At 41.9% G+C, this 16333-nt stretch overlaps 1 protein-coding gene across 4 annotated transcripts in view; it reads left to right on the top strand.

Annotated features, from left to right (window-relative positions):
- The window catches only part of LOC148012074 (ribose-phosphate pyrophosphokinase 1), a 113903-nt gene that overhangs the window by 63848 nt on the left and 33722 nt on the right, over nucleotides 1–16333 (top strand). The gene's annotated exons all lie outside the window — the stretch shown is intronic.

Raw genomic sequence — 16333 nt, 5'->3', positions numbered from 1 at the left:
CTGCAGCATCTTGCAACAAGCCAGAAGATATCAATCTGCATATAGTGATCGTGCAAGCTGCTTAACCTAGAATCCTTGTCAATTTCTGGTCATCAATTAATGATCATACCTTTACTCATGCCTTGGCTCATGGGACATCTTATTGTCTACAAAACTATGTAATTCATTTTGGTGTCGGTGTGGTTGTTGCGAGGATACTTCCATTGGATGAAGCATACTAGGGACTGATTCTCCACCCATGGCTAAAGCCTTAGGTTCATTTCATGTAAAAGCCAAACGCAGTGGGTGTAGACATACCTATCTCGTGAATCTGTTTGCTTATCATCTGTCTTTGCACTTGTTTTCTGAAGGAGATCTAGGTGAAGGGGTCAAGTCTTTCCTCCTTTTTATCTTCTGTCTTTTCCTGGATGTTTTGGGAGTGAGGATGATCAATTGGGTCTTCACATTGATATGTCCAATACTCTTGTGCGGGGGTGGGGTGTCTTTGCTACATCATTTCCTTTGATGTCTCAAGCTCTTGTTGAAATAATGTTTATCATATAGTGTTTATTTTCTCAAGGAGCCTATGTGAAGGTGTCAAGTTTTTCCTCCTTTTTATCTTCTGTTTTTTGTTGGATGCTTTGGGAGTGAGGATGATTAAGTGGGTCTGTATCAATTTGTCCAATGCTCTTGGTGTGAACGAAGGAGCGATGGAGCTTGCCTCTACATCTACCTATACTTCTACCATTATGACAGAGTTAGTGTTCTTTCAAATCCATCCGTTGGAGGAGTGTCCTTTTGCTATTTTGTTATCAAAAAAGCTTTGCCATCCATAGCAATGCTACAAGTCATATGGCTCATTGAGAAGATTGGCTCTAGGATCTCCATTCTTAGGAGGTATATTCACCATAGGTGTGTTGGGATGATAAAGGCCCACCATTTAACCTGTGTGTATAGTACACACATTATTTAGATGTACATGTGAATGCACCCTTACGTGCCCTAAGTATAAATACATTTTATCCTTTGTGTACCAATAGATTGTTGGTACACTTCATATCGAATCGTACTTTCACTCTTCTCTCTGGCTCACCAGTCATCACACTGTCATGCTCACTCCTCCTCAAACTTCTGCACATCCACAGCTGAGCTCCAACAATTGGTATCAAAGCTTAAGGTTTTGTGCATGCTTCCCAATGCTTTCCCAGTCAACAGACGTCAGCAGGCGAAATCCAAGTCGTAGGTGACTCTGCAGCGAGTGAAGGCGACCTGCTGTGTGGTAACGGAGAGTCTAGGTGCTAAGCGTGTCGGGTAGTGGCAGGCACAGCACTTAGGCAAGAGGGGCAGACAACTTGAAAACGTGACCAGCGGGGTTGACGCAGCAACCGTGACCAGCAGGGCTGACGCTGCGAACGGGACCGGTGGGGCGTTGATGCAGCGGACAGCTGACAGACAGGGTAGTCGATGGGAGCCACGTGATCAGATTAGGTGCCGTCAGACCTGACAGGTCAACAAACCCGTCATTCCATGGTTCTTTATTTTTCTTTGCAAAAACCATTATTTTCTTCAAAGTTTTTTTGAAACTCCTTCCTCTTACCGGAGGTCACATGTTGGAGGCACAAAACTCAGATTTGTGCAAATCTAAACCCGAAAATTTGGGGCTTTTCCCAGATTTGACCTCGTTTATGCCTAGCAGTGATTTTCAAGTTTGAAATTGCAGACAGTGTGGTGACCTCAATTAAATTAGGGATTTTGTCAAATTTGCCAGAATTTTTCTTATTTGAGCAAAATTTCTTGACATTGGATCCCAAAAAATTGGGGCTTTTCATGTATTGGTAAAATTTTGCTCAGCTGGGTCAGATTGGTTGACATTTATGCAATTTTGGACTTGAAAATTTGGGGGTTTGTGTAGAATTTGGTAAATTTCTGCATTTTTGCCCATGTGATGGCTGGTTCATGTACAAACAGTAGAGACTTATTTCTGGTTGAGGAAGAACAATAGTGTGTTTGTTGGTTTAGCTTGTGCTTTTGCAATTCAGGGACATTTACTCTTGTGCTTGTGATAAAATAGCTATAACTTCTTCCAGTTCAGACATCAAGAGTTTGATGGAAATCAAACAGTTTGATGGTCATGGCTTTGACCTTTGGAAAGAGTTGGGCATATTGTTCCTAAAGGATTGTGAGGATGCTTTGCAGGAAGATAAACCCACACTAATGTCTGATGCAGATTGGGCTAGAGTAAAAAAAAAAGGCTGTGGCTTACATTAAGATGGGTGTCACACTGATGACATCTTGATAGATATTAAGGGTTTGGATACAGGTTATGCAATATGGGAGAAGCTGAAAACTACATATGAGATCACCACACCTGTGAATCAGTTGCATTTAATACGCAAGTTAGTGAATATGTGACTGGGTGAGTCTAAGCCTATAGCTGAGCACTTGAGTGCATTTATAGGTATTTTAAATCAGCTCAAGGATGCAAATTTGGACATTGATGATAAGTTGAGGGTGATCTTTTTGATCATGACACTGCTCGATTCTTGGGAGACCTTGGTGGTTTCTCTTAGCAATAACCCCAATCTCTCATATGATGGGGTGAGGGGTTCAATCTTGAATGAAGAAATTAGATGTATGTTTAGTGGAGAAGGCAACAACTCAGCTTATAATATAAGAGACATGGTTGAAAAAAAAAATGCAAATGCAGGATAGAGAAATAGGAGCAAGAGCAAAGCAAAGGAAAAGAGTGACATTACTTGTTATCACTGTGGTTGGAAGGGCCACAAGAAACTTGATTGCAGGTATTACAAGAAGGAACAAGAGAGAAAGAAGAATGTAGGAGATAAAAGGAAGGAGGATAAGACAAATGCATATGAGGCAGCCAGAGGCAAGGAAAAGGCCAATGTGGCCTCTAGTGTGATCATAGAGGAGCTTTCAAATACAGAGGCTGATGTATTATGTGCAGTTGATTATGATGCCTTTGTATGTCACATATAGGATATGAAGATTACCAAGGCTGATGTGATTGATGCACTTTTGTTAGCTGATGATAGTGTCACTCGGACTCGGATTGTAGACTTTGGTACCTCTCTCTATGTAACGCCTTGCTTGGAGTGTTTTGCTATGTTCAATGCAGGCAGTTATGGAAAGGTGTATCTTGGAAATAACCATGCTTGCGGCATTGATGGGATTGGCACTATAGACTTGTCTTTAGACAATGGGTAAGAGTTTGTGTTGAAAGATGTGCGTGGCATTAAAAAGAGTTTACTATCTGTTGGTTAGCTTGACTTGTATGGTTACACTACATTGTTTGGTGGTGTATTGTGGAAAGTGAAAAAGGGTTCCACGTTGATTGCAAAAGGAACCAAGAAGGGCATTTTGTATTGTTTACACTGTAAAGCCTTGAATGGCAAGTTTCTTGCAATTGCTCAATTTTGTAGTCACTTGGCGTTATGGCATAAGAGATTAGGCCATATGAGCCAGAAAGGACTTGATGTCGTTACCTTTATGAAGAGGGTTGATGGAAAAGGCTCTAAACTTGATTTTTGTAATGAGTGTCAGTTTGGAAAGCAAATTAAAAATTCCTTTTACTCTAGTGTCTCTCGTAAGTCCAATATCTTGGACTTAGTGCATTCTGATGTATATAGTATGCCCGTGAAATCGTTGGGTGGTGTTGCATATTTTGTCTCCTTTATTGATGGTTCCAAAAAGATTTCGGTATACCTGTTGGAAAAGAAAAGTAAAGTGTTTGCTGTTTTTAAAACTTTTTATGCATTTGTGACCACTTAGAAAGGTAGAAAGTTGAAATGCTTGAGAACTGGTAATGGGGGTGAGCTCACATCTACTGAATTGAAGTCCTTTTGTGACTTGCATGGAATTAAGGGAGCTTACAGCTCCTTACAACCCTTCTTCAAATGGGGTGGCTGAAAGATACAATAGGACTTTATGTGAAAGAGTGCGGTGCATGCTATCCATTTGGGATGGGCTGGCTCCTGAAATCCCTTGATAATTTTCAATTATCAGTTGTTGATTTAAGTACCTTGAGCCTTCAATCTCTGGCACAGATCCCAAGGTGGTTGCCAAACCCTAATTTCTGCTATAAATTTGGGTTTGTTGCAGAAATTACAGATCAGCCCACCAAAAATGGTTGAGATCTCCTCCGAATGGCTAATAATTGCTGAGAATGGCTGAGCATAGGCTGAAGGGGATGAGAGAATGCTGTAGAGAGAGAATTCTGAGATTTGTCGCGAAGAACTGATCAAAATCAGCTGCTGCCTTGTTGTACCAGCCCCAAACGGGTGCACCAACAACAATAGGAGCATCAGAGACTGTGATCTTTTGGAGAAAGTGCATTAGCAGCGATTGCAAGCTTCGCAAGGTCAAGAATATGCAATCTCCATCACCAAAATGGTCTCCAATGGCTGGGAAATGGTCCCAAAAGCCGGCAGCAATAGTCCAACACCTCTTCCCAACAATTCAAAAATGAAAAAATGAGATTTCCCTCTCCCTTCAGCCCTATTTAGCCTTTCCCCCACTTGCGTGGGAAAGTTTTGCCATGTGGCAGCTTTCTTAATTCATTTTCAGCAATTTCCAACCATTTAATTAATTTTCAGAATTAATTAATTCTGAAAATTAATTCAGCCCTTAATCCATGCCCAGAAAATTAACCTTGCCCATCCAAAAACTAATTGGCTAGGCCATTTGTAACCCAAAGTGGTCCCATGCATTAATTGACCCTTGGACAAGCATTAATCCATTAATTAATGCCTAGTCCCTAGTGTCACCACTGACACTTAATGGCCAATTAATGGTCATAGGGGCAAACTGACACATTGTCCCTAGCTCCTGCCCTTGCATCAACCATGCTCGCTTAATATCCAATTGGGTAAGGTCCATCATGATGATCTTGCGAATCTCTAACCTACTCAAATCAAGAGATGGTGCATCAAGGGATTGGATACGTTATTGAAGTAGGTATCAATTTAGTTTGGCTTATGAATCATAATATTAATTGTTCTATTTTGAAATCAGGCAGAAATATATGTTGGTGGTTTTTTAACTCACTTTTAAAAATATATGTAGGTTATTATCACAAATGCTTCCAAAAGGAAGCAAATTGTCAACTAAGAGAGAGCAAGCAAGACATTGCTTGACATCTTTGGGAGGCCTCGACTATGTCAAGATCCATGCATGTGTCAATGATTGCGTCTTATTTCGTGGGATTCATGAGTTTGCACGAGAGTGTCCTATTTGTGGCGAATCAAGATACGAAGTGGAGATGAAGTCAATGGATGTGCCTCGTAAGGTTTTGCGACATTTTCCGATTGTTCCACGTATAAAACTTATGTTAAAGTGTAGATCTATTGGAAAGCTTATGTCATGTCTCTCTCTTCAAAATTCTCTCTTATTCTCTAGCCATAGTGGCTTTTCGCCACCTTTGATTCCATAATCCACTCCATCGAGAGAGAAAGTCTATTGCCAATGAGTATGTAAGAGATGGTAGCGGAAGAAGAATGGAAATATGAAGGCAATGAAGAGAGAACTCAATAAATACCAAATGAAAGTTGAATAAAATGATCAATCTCTCCATGTGCTATAGTATGTAGCTGCAATGTGGGTGCTAGAAGAGAGAAGGCAGGAAGTAATAATGATCAATTGATAGGTGTGCCCATAAAATTTTACACTTAAGCGTGTTTCTCCAAAGTTTTGATGTGAACGCTCCCTTATCCACAAGTACTTTTAACCTTCTAGCGAGAGAAGGGTTTTTTGCCTATGTGAACACTTGTCAGTGGGTGTGGTACTTAGTACCTTAGAGATTATACTTTCATATGATTCTCACATAGTGGATGTGATATTCTAGCCCTCTCTTTTCTCCGGTTGTTCACTTGTTCACTATGAGTGTGTGCGAGTGTGTGCGTGCTGTTGAATTCTAACCTAAAAGTGGTATTAGAGCCATGCCATACTTCTTCTTAGCCGTGACCACTCAGCTCATAAACCATTGCCGCTACTATTGCCATTGAGCCTCGCGCTCGGCTGCTCTCCCATATATTGGTTGTTGCTTTAGCTTGTCCAGTAGCACGCTTCATATCAATCAGTCTCGTCAAATCTGCCGCCTTGTGCTGTGGCATCTGCATGCATGTGTTGACCTATTGCTCGCCTTGCTCTTGCAGCCGACAGTTTGTTGCATTCTCTCGAGGCACTATCCTTGTCGGGCACGCAATAGTTTAGTGCGTTTTATCCAAGCTCTGTCAGCTTGCCACGCTGCGATCAAACTTTGACCAGCAACCTAGTCCACCTTGTCCAGCAATATCCACTTGATGCGGTTCATGCAAGACATGTGCCGATAGCCATGCTACTTCGTTTGCGACAATTAAATTCAGCCCAATATTCATGCCTTCCAAGCCTTAATCAGCATTAGTCCCATAACTAAACTCTTGTTTACATGTAGCCCTCTTAATAGGCACAAATTTTGGGGATTTTTGCAGGACTTCTATTTTCACTCAATTTCATCTAAAAAATTGGGGCTTTTTTTTTGAACTCCCAAATTTCACTGAAATTTCTTAGACTGTATGCTTGGTGTACAAAAGTTGTCCAATTCACACAAAAGATTTGGGGCTTTTCACATAATTTCAGAAAATAAATTTGGTGTTTTTGCAAAATTTGTCCAAATCCATTGATGTTGAGGCATTCATAGAGATTGGAGCCTTTTCAGTTGCAAAATTTTCTTTGCCATTATCGATTGTTTGAAAATTTTTGGTCTTTTCTTTGCTTTTTAATACTGCTGCACCTAATGTACACGTTTAGTAGTAGCTATTGTGAAAAATCAGTTGTACGCAATAAGCAATGGTAGGTAAAATGGTTTGCTAAAGATATTTGGGGACTCTGATACGTTGACACTAATTATTCCATGTGGCTTGGGGTTATGCATGTGGTTCAAAGGTTAGGCTTGCAAGTCCCACTACACAAAATGCTATAGGTTCATCTAGTTCATCCATTGCCAGAAGTGGATCTTTGACTCAGCCCCTTACTACACTCCTACCATTGATTAGTTGAGATGGGGTGGACTCAATGCTCAAGTATATGCTTTGACTACACTCTTGTGCAAAAGATAGGTTATACCGTGTATTCAGTCATGCATAACAACCATGGATGCCTAGGGTAAGCTTGTAGTACTTAGTACCTTAGGGATTGTACTTTCATATCATTCTCACATAGTGGATGTGATATTCTAGCACTCTTCTCTCTTGCTGTTTATGTGTTTGCTGTCAATGTGTGACAATGTGTTTGTGCTGATGAATCCTAACCTAAGATAAATAGGCAAGAAACCTGAAATAAATCCTAAATTTTTTTGGTATGGCGTTTCATGCAAAAAAGATGGATGGGACCCAAAAATAGAGACAAAGGACAACATAACTAAAAGTGATGAAAATCAATAGTCTCAAATAGATATTCTTATATCTAGTATTAACTTGGTGTAGAGGTTGCAACCAAAAGACAACCATGACCACTAACATCCTTTCTCTCTAACAGCCTTCTCTCTCTCACAATGATTGGAATAGACTTTCGCCAACCTTTAAAAATGTTTTTTTCACTTGCATCGGCAGGTTTTGCCAAGTGGTAGCTTTCTAATTCCATTTTTTAGTATTATTGAACTTATTAAATTACTTTTCAGAAGATTAATTTTGAAAAGTGATATAATAATTATTTTAGTACCCAAAAAAATAATTTCATTAGTCAATAATTAAATTGGCTAGGCCAATTTGTCTTCCAAGTATCCTTGAGCAGTTATTGATTCCTAGACCGACATTAATTAATTAATTAATTAATGGCTAGTCTCTTATGTCATCATTGATATTAATGGCCAATAAATTGGTCTAGGCCCAAATATGCCAAATCTGACACCGGATACTACCTAGTACTTGTTGGACATAACTTATTACAAATTTTATATTTGGCACCAATTGATATCTATAGGTCTTGGTTTTCACATTGTGAAATAATTAACTTGCACCTCACATGTGCCAGTGACATCAACACATTTGATTAACTTTTAATCAAATGCTAAGCAAAACAATAAAATTTTACATACTCATGAGACTAAGTGAATCATTAACATATAACAGAATATAGCTGACCCCATTTGAAGTGGTTTCTATATATAAGTTAGGGTCATAAGGGGAAGATTGATAACCATGAGTTCTAGGAAACTCATCCATGCTATGAATGCTCAAGTGGAGTGGATGCGAAAGCATATGAATAAGACTGAAAGACAATGAACATGAGAAAAAGGGAGAGAGAAAAGAGATAGAAGAATGCCAAAATCTACAGTTAACAAATGCTGAAAGAGGGCAGATGTACAAGGGTTGTCGATGTATCTCCTCGAGCCGAATCTCACTTCCAACCTCAAATGGACAAGTGAGGAGGATAGGCTGAAGTGGTGCTATAAATAGCATAAAAGAATGCAAGCTAGATAGCCAAATCGAGCTGATTGTTGCCAGACGTAGTGGACATGCCAAATCTAGCCCGTCGGTGAATTTGCATGGGCTGTAGCCTTCTAGTTCAGATTCATATGAGTAGAAATGGCCTTACCTCCATCCATCTCAAATGTGGTCAAAAGCTCTTGCATATACCATTGCTGGGAGATGAAAATCCCCCTTGAAGCATAATAAATCTGTCAAGATTGTGGGAGAGAAGGAAGGAGTCTCACTTGTAGCTTTCTTGCTTGCGCAATGGGAGAATACACACAAAGGTGGAGGCTGAAAACAGTTTTCCTCTTCGTAGTTGTGTAAGCCAAAAAGAACTCTAGTACATAGAAATAGAAGAACCCTATATATGGGTCTCAAACCAAACTCAACTAACTAAGGTAGCATACTAACTGAGCCACGAACTAGAGTAGATAACGATAGCGTTATCTAGCTATTATTCATGGGCGGTGTACCAACCGCATCTGCAATTGACAAGTCGGTGACATAAATGCACAACGGTCACCCTGGCATATCACGAGTGGAGCTCGATATCTCAACACTCCCCCTCGAGCTCAATCCCAATTCCTGCACACCAAGCAGGTCTCTGAACTTGCGCAGCTTCTCTGCGCCCAATGCCTTCGTGAATATGTCAGCTACCTGATCCTCTGTGCTGACATAAACTAGATCAATAAGACCTGGTAAAACCCTCTCCCGCACATAGTGATAATGCACCTCAATGTGCTTTGTTCTAGCATGATAGACTGGGTTATTTGCCAAGTGTATACTACTCATGTTGTCACAATAAATGACAATTGTTCCATCTATAGGCTGATGCATATCATAAAGTAGCTTATGCAACCAAGCTACCTCACATGCAGCCATTGCTGCACCCCTGTACTCAGCCTCTGTGCTCGACAAGGCAACTGTAGGCTGTTTCTTGCTGCTCCAAGTGACTGCAGCACTCCCAAAAGAGAACACATATCCACTGGTAGATCGTCTATCAGAAATACTACCAGCCCAATCAGCATCAGTGTATCCATGCAACTGTATCTGAACCCGAGTCTCATAAAATAGTCCATACTGCAATGTGGACTATACCAGCTACTCATCTCATAAAAAACATCTCTGCTCACTGTAAACTTACGAGTAGAAGGGTTATAGCATCTATACCCTTTCTGCTGCAGAGAGTAACTAATAAAGATGCACTTCTCAGCTTTTGGATCCAACTTGGATCTCAACTCATCTGGCACATGAACATAGGCAATGCAACAAAAAATTTTCAAATGAGAAATATCTGGTTTCCTACCAGTATACCTCTCCTCTGGAGTCATCCCATGTATTGCTGCAGTGGGAGTCCTGTTCATTATGTAGACTGCTGTAGCAACTGCCTCAGCCCAATAAAAATCTGGTAGGTCGATACCTCTTCAATATGCCTGTTTTTCCTTTCTGCAATTCCATTTTGTTGTGGGGTATGACTGCATGAATATTGCTGCTTTATGCTATCCTCCTGCAGGAACCTTGTAAACTCATTTGAGAGGTACTCTCCCCCTCCCTCTGACCTTAGGCATTTTATTTGCAGGCCTGTTTCTTTTTCAACCATAGCTTTAAGAGTTTTGAAATGCCCAAAAACTTCACTTTTCTTTTTCATAAAATACACCCAAACTTTTCTGCTATAGTCATCAATAAAAGTGACAAAATAATGACAGCCTCCAAGAGATGCAGCTTTAGTAGTCCACATATCAGAGTGGATTAATTCCAATGGCTTCTTACTCTCTTGAACATGTCTAGGAAATGGTTTCCTTGTCTGTTTTCCAAACTGACAGGCTTCACATACCTTATGCATTTCTGCAACCTTGAATTTAGGCAATCTTGCAACAATATTTTGGGTCTGCATTGATTTAAGTCGCTGTACATTAACATGACCAATGCGTTTATGCCAGATATCAATATCTGCAACTACACCGGTTCCATGTGCAAACATTGCTGCACTCAATTCAGGCATGTCTATATCCAATGTAAACATTCTGCCCTTCTTCTTTCCTTTTGCTATCAAGCGACCTTTATTTTTCATATCCTCAACAAAGCATCCATGAGGATTAAATCTGACCTGCAAGCCCTGCTCAATCATTTGACCAACAGAAACCAGATTCTTGGTGATATTCGGGACATGAAATACATTTGACAGGTATTTCTTTTTCCCATCCTGCATAGACAAAGGAATTTTTCCAATCTGCATAATAGGATGTGCAGTATCATCACCAGTCTCCACAAATCCTGGTTTTTTCATTTTTCTTGCATCATGCATCCATTCTGCATGACCTGTCATGTGGTTTGATGCACCCGAGTCAACATACCGCACTTCGTTGCTTTCTTTTGCACTTGTCACAGAATTGTTCATGTGCTGCACCATAAACAAATGCTCATTTTTGTCATCACCCTGTCTACTAGAAGATGCATAATTTCCTTGTTGCAATTTCCCATTCATGATGTCATTCTGCTTTTTATAGCAGTCTTTAGCCATATGACCCATTTTACCACAGTAGTAGCATTCAACATTGCTGTTTGCATTTTGGCCTCTTTGCCATCCACCACGACCTCTTTGGCTCCCTCTGCCTCTAGAGTTACCACGTCCTCCTCCATAGGACTGGTTTTCTTGAGTCCTGCATATTCTGATTTTTACCACGGCTTCCAGATCGGCCTCCTCTACCTCTGTCTCTACCTCTTTCAGCATTTGAGTAGAAGATAGTTTCTTTTGAAGTTCCTCCTGAAGAAGATGCACCACCATTTCTCTGCTCCTCAGAAATTAGAATAGCAATCAACTCCTCAAAATTAGGAAATCTTTCACGAATTGAAATGGATGTCCGAAACTGTGCATAATCCTTTCCTAGACCATTCAAGGTCACAGAAACTAAATCATCATCTTCCACTGGTGACCCAATGGAAGCAAGTGCATTTGCAATCTTCTTCACCTTCATGTGGTAATCATTGATGCTCATACTTTCTCTTTGCACATTATGCAACTCTTGCTTGAGCTGCATTTTCTTGGCTTGCGTATTTGTGCTATACATTTTTGACAAAGTATCCCATGCCTCCTTTGGCATACTTGCATCCTGAATATGCACAATCATAGAGTCTGAAATACTGATAGACAGCCAGTACATAACTTTCCTGGCTCTCTCATGCCATGCTTTAAATGCATGCATTTGCTGTTGATTGGGAATATCAGGAAGAACTGGTTCTTCTTCATTTCTTGCAACAAATTCCCAATATCCTTTTTCCATAAGGAAATTCATCATTCTAAACTTCCATGCTTGGAAGTTGTTCTTGTCAAGCTTTTCAGTTACAATCTGTGAAAGAAAATCAGACGCCATTACAGAACACTGCAAAAAATTTTGTCACGGCAAAAAACACAGCTTCACCCTCACAAGGGCAAATTTGCAAAACTGGCAAAAGTGGTATTTGACCACACAGTCACTTCCTAGTGACGATTTTGCATAAACAAGAACCAATGATGATTCTGTAACTCCCAACGTCTCTGCACACAAGCATACAATGCAATTTCTATGGTAACTTTGTCAGAAGTGGTGCAGCAATGGAAGCGTAAAGAATATACTGAAATAAATGCTGAAACACAAGACAGAAGAAAGAAAGAAAGAATGAACACAGTAGACAGATGAGAACTCAGATGTATGCTCGGGAAATGGAATCCATATCGAACACGAGACAGCAGCATACAACGGTGAGTCACTGGCTGCGTGGGCTCCTCAGCACCGGCTCCTCTCTCCCAGAAGGATCTCCACTGATGGCTGAAGCACCGAAGACTGTGGAGGAGGAGCCCAATAAATAGCCACAAAAGTGGGGAGCATAAAATGCAGGTCGGCCAGCATTTAATGCTGGTCGGCCAGCAATAAATGCTAAAAATACATCATAAATGGCCACAAAAATGTGCCATAAAATACTGCATAAAATGCCCAGCCTCTAACACAGACTCACACCATGAGCTGACTAATATCTGCTAACACCCTCTCTCAGATCATGTGTGATCGGATACAATGAAATAGTACAATGATGGAGAATCATAAACTACACAACAAAGAAACACCAGAAGGACCATGGATGTCCAAGCGGTGAGTGGCCAGCCCACCACCAAGATGCCTCGGAGAGTATCTGATGTCGATGTCGATCGTACCAACAACGCCTGAAAATAGAGAAGACTCATAGCAGCTCTCTGTGTAATGTCACCTATGTCACTCAGGACATATAAAGCCAATCTGTCAAACATGTCTCTGAACATGTGACCATGGATTCCCCGCCTTTGGCCAAACCACCAAAGTGTCCCCTCATGTGAGCTCCAGACGAAAGCCTCTCGCTCTCTGTCAAGAAGAATAGCTCATCATGAACCCAGAAATCAACTCCAGTCTCTAGGATTTCACTGCCAGATACCGTCGATGCGTCAGGGACATCCCTCTCTGGAACCTGTGCACCTGTATCAAAATATAGATGAGGCACTGCAGCCCCACCAACACCCGCTCACACTCCCTCTCTGGCACCGAGGAGTCGTGAGGGATGACCTCATCACCACCACTAGAAAGCAGCCGAGGAAGGGGCCACCAAGCCCTTCCCGCGATCCGAAGAAGAGGATCCCTTCCGCGCCTTGGACTTCTCCTTGGTCGGAGGATCGGAGTTGGAGTCTGATGAAGGAGAGGACTCATTGGTAGAGTCAGCATCCCGCTTCGTGTTCTGCTCCTTCTTCCTGGAAGCCGCTAACTTCTTGCAGTCCTTCCGCAAATGTCCCTTCTTGCCACAGTGGTAACACTGGGCCTTCGACTTCTTCTTCCCGTCACCCCTCTCTGAAGCTACATAAGCCTCACCTCCATAATGTGCCAGAAGCCGCCCCTGTAATCTCAAGGATGCCTCATGCTCAAGAAGCATCGAGGTCATATGTGTAAAACTGACAGGAGTCGATGATGTCTGCGCCCGCAAAGCATTGGCCACTCCATCAAACTCCGGGGGGAGCTTGTAGGAAGTGCACGGAGGAGCCATATGGAGAGGATAAGAAGAGAAGTAGAAGAAAAGAGGGTCGTTGGGAGAGTGAGCACAGCCAAAACGCAACCAAAAACACCAAAAATAGTGAGTTCACATGCAATATAACCCAAAGGCTGACCAAAATAAGCCAAAAGCTGCTGCACAAAGTCAGAAAGACAGTCAAAAACTGCCAAAAACAGCAAAAACGGCCTGAATAATCAGAAAAACAGACAAAAATAATGCTGTAAACAGCAAAACGCAGGCTGCAAACTGAAGAAACAGGGTCTAAAGACTGTGGCCAGCAGGTTGATGAAGGAAACACGGGCAGCAAAGAGTGGAACAGCAGTAAACGCAAATCTGTCCAGAAAAACGCAAAACGCAAATGCTGAAACACTGTCGCCAGCAGCAAATCAGCAGTCGCCAGTAGGAAGGACAGCTGCCTGATCAGTAAGGAAGGGTGTAAATCCTGAAATCAGCAAGAAAACACAGCACAAATAGGTTGCAGCCTGAAATCTGATACCATGTCAGAAGTGGTGCAGCAATGGAAGCGTAAAGAATATGCTGAAATAAATGCTGAAACACAAGACAGAAGAAAGAAAGAATGAATGAACACAGTAGACAGATGAGAACTCAGATGTATGCTCGGGAAATGGAATCCATATCGAACACGAGACAGCAGCATACAACGGTGAGTCACTAGCTGCGTGGGCTCCTCAGCACCGGCTCCTCTCTCCCAGAAGGATCTCCACTGATGGCTGAAGCACCGAAGACTGTGGAGGAGGAGCCCAATAAATAGCCACAAAAGTGGGGAGCATAAAATGCAGGTCGGCCAGCAATAAATGCTAAAAATATATCATAAATGGCCACAAAAATGTGCCATAAAATACTGCATAAAATGCCCAGCCTCTAACACAGACTCACACCATGAGCTGACTAATATCTGCTAACAAACTTTTCACCGACCTGTAGAACAGTGGTCGCACAGCATAAAACAAGGCCTTTTCCTGAGTGCGTGCAGAAAACTTCCGCCTTCAAAACAGGCCCCGAAATGGCCTCAAATAAAAAAAACAGAGCAACCAAGGGCTAAAGCCCTGTCCCGCAGCATATACTGCCCTCTTGCTACACCACGAAGGGCGTCTCAATCTGAGACTATGCACTCTTGCACTTTCCGGTTGTGCTACCTGCAGAGACTCGCTCCCAAAACAGAAAAATGAAAGCAACACTGGTCCTCTTACCAGAACACCGCGAACTTGGCTTGCTTTCTTGAGCTCCTTACCACGAACAAGGCTCTGATACCATGTCAAGATTGTGGGAGAGAAGGAAGGAGTCTCACTTGTAGCTTTCTTGCTTGCGCAATGGGGGAATACACACAAAGGTGGAGGCTGAAAACAATTTTTCTCTTCTTAGTTGTGTAAGCCAAAAAGAACTCTAGTACATAGAAATAAAAGAAACAAAGGTGGAGGCTGAAAACAGTTTTTCTCTTCTTAGTTGTGTAAGCCAAAAAGAACTCTAGTACATAGAAATAAAAGAACCCTATATATGGGTCTCAAACCAAACTCAACTAACTAAGGTGGCATACTAACTGAGCCACGAACTAGAGTAGATAAGGATAGCTGTCATCTAGCTATTATTCATGGGCGGTGTACCAACGGCATCTGCAACTGACAAGTCGGTGACATAAATGCACAACGGTCACCCTGGCATATCACGAGTGGAGCTCAATATCTCAACAAAATCTCATGGCCTAAAATGAAATGGAGAAGACCCATATTTGTCATCTCGAACACCTCATCTAGTGTCTTCTTTGTCTCCTTGACTTTTTGGGCATGGTCACGTGCCAAAATAAGATCATCCATATAAAGCAAGAACAATATATGCCCTCCAGTGGAGGTGTAGATATACAACTGGGGATTGGAAGAGGAAGGTCGATACCCCAACATTTGTCGGAGGAACGAGTCTATCTTCTTGTTCCAAGCACGTGGAGCATGTTTGAAGCTTGTTGGGAATAAAGGCTCACTGTGCCTTTTGCTGTGTTTGGGTGTGAATGCACCCTTACACTTCTTGTACCTTATATATATTATCAAAACCTAAAAAGTGATACACTAGTCTTTGTATCGAACATCAAGTGTGTCGTGCTCACTCTCCTTTCTACTGCTCTCTACTCTTTGTGTGTGTTATCCGTCGCGTTCACTCTTAGCTCCGTCAGGATCCATCAAACTGGAATCAGAGTTGATGATTCACACAAGCAGGCAGTCGTGACCCGTAGTCACTGCTGACAGTGCAGTTGTCTTCATTGAGACCAACAAATGGCAGCTTTGTTAACACCTACTGCAGGTGTAACAGATTGGTGGTCGATGGGGGGACCAAGCGAAGGCTGCACGACGGATCAGGCAGGCTGTTGGAGAGCAGGCGACAGGTGACAGGTCGACGGGGGGTCACGCAGGACCTGCACGCGACCAGGCGAACGGGATCAGCGACGAGGATCAGTCGCCACAAGACTGGCATGCGGCGTCAGGCAATGACGGGCAGCAGTCAACACTTTTTTTTTCTTTTTCAGAAATATCTGTTTTTTTTTCTCTACCGGGTGTTCATACGCAAAAGCACAAAGTGAAAATTTGCCCAAGAAAATTGGGGCTTTTCTTCGATTTGGGGATCTCAACGTGGGACAAGACAATCTGATTCAGAAATTGCACATTTGGTGCACGTGCCTCAGAAATTTTGGGGATTTCCACATTTTAGTGGAATTTCCTCAATTTCACTAAAATTTGTGCACTCTAAACCCAATAAATTTAGGGCTTTTGCAAAATCCCTTCAATTTATGCAACCAATGTTTTGTATATGCACTTGGGTACGTGTATTGATGC

This window comes from Lygodium microphyllum, chromosome 27 (assembly GCF_053477565.2).
Source record: "Lygodium microphyllum isolate KBCC chromosome 27, Lygodium_microphyllum_v1.1.10, whole genome shotgun sequence".
NCBI classification, from domain to species: domain Eukaryota; kingdom Viridiplantae; phylum Streptophyta; class Polypodiopsida; order Schizaeales; family Lygodiaceae; genus Lygodium; species Lygodium microphyllum.
The sequence above is the reverse complement of the archived record's forward strand: the minus strand, read 5'-3'. Positions and strand labels throughout refer to the sequence as shown.